This window comes from Psammomys obesus, unplaced genomic scaffold (genome assembly GCF_907164565.1).
Source record: "Psammomys obesus unplaced genomic scaffold, mPsaObe1.curated_primary_1811, whole genome shotgun sequence".
Taxonomy (NCBI): Eukaryota; Metazoa; Chordata; class Mammalia; order Rodentia; family Muridae; genus Psammomys; species Psammomys obesus.
Window position 1 is genome coordinate 1,220,285 of NW_026591086.1, and position 2,422 is coordinate 1,222,706.

Here is a 2,422-nt window from a genome sequence, read left to right on the forward strand (position 1 = left end):
CCCCCCCCCCCCCCCCGCCACTAGAGACATAATAACAGAGGCAGTAAAAGCATAACATTAAATCTTTCAGTACGAAAGCCCTTTTCCCTGAACATTTGCTGTTCTTCAGAGATATGAACCTGATCTTTATCAATTTTTTCCAGGAGGGGTGTCTCTGGTAATAAATATGTGCCCTGATCTCTTTGATCTCTGTGATAAACTGCCAAGTCAATTATGTTGGTAGGAGAAACACAGGCACAGCACATCTCCTTGCTCTTCACTGCAAACTGCTCCAAAAAGGTCCAAGGAGTCAGCCAGTCTTTCGACTTTGTCGTTATTATGTTCCCTCTTCAGGCCTTGCTCTGCAGTCCATTCCAGGGGCAGGAGAGGTAAGGAGAGAATAGGAGAGTGTCTGCTTAAAGGAATTTCTAATGTGGTGTCAAGGGTGGGGAGCACTTTGCCGGAAGCCATGTTGATGTGGCAGAGGCATGTATGATAACAGCTGTCTCGTCTAGCGAGCAATGCACACTTTGCTGACCCTAAATCACATGAAAAGTATTTAAAAGTCTCATCAGATATATCCAAAGAATGTCATATGCCATTTCTGCCAGGATTCTAGGGACAACACTAAAATTTTTGTTATTAACCAGTGGCCTCCAACTAGTGTCCTTGAGAAGAAAGATTGGCTTAGTCTTCATCAACAAGAACCATTTACCTTTCTCATTTCTATAATTTGCAGTGGAAATCTGAACAAAAAGCAGGCACCTGCTGAAAAATATGCTATTTCCAGGTTGGTCACAAGATACAAATTGTTCATTCCTTAGCTAAGGAACTATAATTAAATTTGTGCTTCCAAGTTAATAAATCATTTTTTTCCTAAATAGCAGTGTAATATTGCAGCCACCTCTCTTCCCCATTTGACTATCCTCAGGGACTATCGCCATTCTTTATTGATACTTTCTACTAAATACTCTTTGATGCACAACACTTGCAGCAGCCCTCACCACTTCTAAGTTCAGCTGGAGCCTGACTTTTACTTACTGAATTCTTGTCACATCAATCCTCTTCTTTCCTTGTTTCCTGTGCCCCAGAGCTAGAGGCCTTCTAATGGTAAACTCGAGGTAAGTGCAGCTTTGAGCTTGCCCCTGATTTCGTAAGGCAGCTGATCACGTCCTGGCATCCAGCTCAGTATCTGGCACACAGCAGAAACTGAATAAATACTTTCTGGAAAAAAAAAAAAAAAGAAAGGTATAAAGATTTTGTCTATTGAATGGTGAGTTAGGCTGAGATTCCTGAGCTAAACGCTCCTGGTTTTTTAGCTCCTGAGGTTCCTGATCTTGCTTTAGTTTACCAACAGCTTTGGAGCGCTGCCCTGCCCTCACTGTTCCTGACCAAGGCTCCTTGGGATTTATAAGCTCTAGGTCTTCTAAGAAGCAGATCTCATCAACTGTAGTCTCTGCCTCTTACCCCAGCCAGTTCAGAGCCAGTGGTCAGGGTGTTTGTAGTTTTGTGGTGGCATGGACATCACGGAAAAGGCCTTTCCTTCTCTTTCCACTCACTTTCTCCATCACCATTTCCCTAAGACTAGGTTCTATTATCCTTTTGTTTTCCTTTGTTTTCTCAGTTCCTCTGAGAGATTTTGTTGTTGTTTATCGAGACAGGGTTTCTCTGTGTAGCCTTGGCTGTCCTGGACTTGCTTTGTAGTCCAGGCTGGCCTCGAACTCACAGTGATCTGCCTGTGTCTGCCTCCTGAGTGCTGGGATTTAAGGCATGTACCGCCATGCCTGGCTTCTCTGTAGGGAAGCCGAAGAGTTGATTTTCCTCTGAAGGTTAGGTAATCCGAACTGGCGTATGTTGCTGTTTAGGAATGCAGCAACTTTAATGATAATTTGCCAGTTTCTTATAAACCTCTATGGTCTTGCCATATGATCCTGAAACCCTGCCTCTTCATGCTTGTTTGTTAGCTGAATTATGTATGCACTAAAGCTAACACACTGATATTTGTAGCTACTTTGATCACAGTTGCTGAATCAGGCTAACAAACAAGATACTTTCAGTAAGCAGATAGAGTCATAAAGGGCACACCTACACAATGGGATGTTTCTCAGTGATAACAAGAAATGAGCCATAAAGACATAATATACCACAAGGAACCTTCAACCCAGGTTAGCAAGTAAAGGAACGTCTGAAAATATTATATGTTGTAGGATTGTAACTATGAAACATTCAGGAAAAAAAATCTATAGCTAACTGGCCTGAGAACATGGAGCAGGCCAGTCTTTTTCCCACATAATCCAGGCCCTGTGTTCAGTTCCCAGACCTATAAAACAAAACAATGCTGTGGAGACAGCGGAAAGAATCATTGCTTCATAAAGGTTGAAGAGAAAGAGGGATGAACAGTTGCAACACAGAGGATTTGGGGAGGAATAAAACTATATTGTGT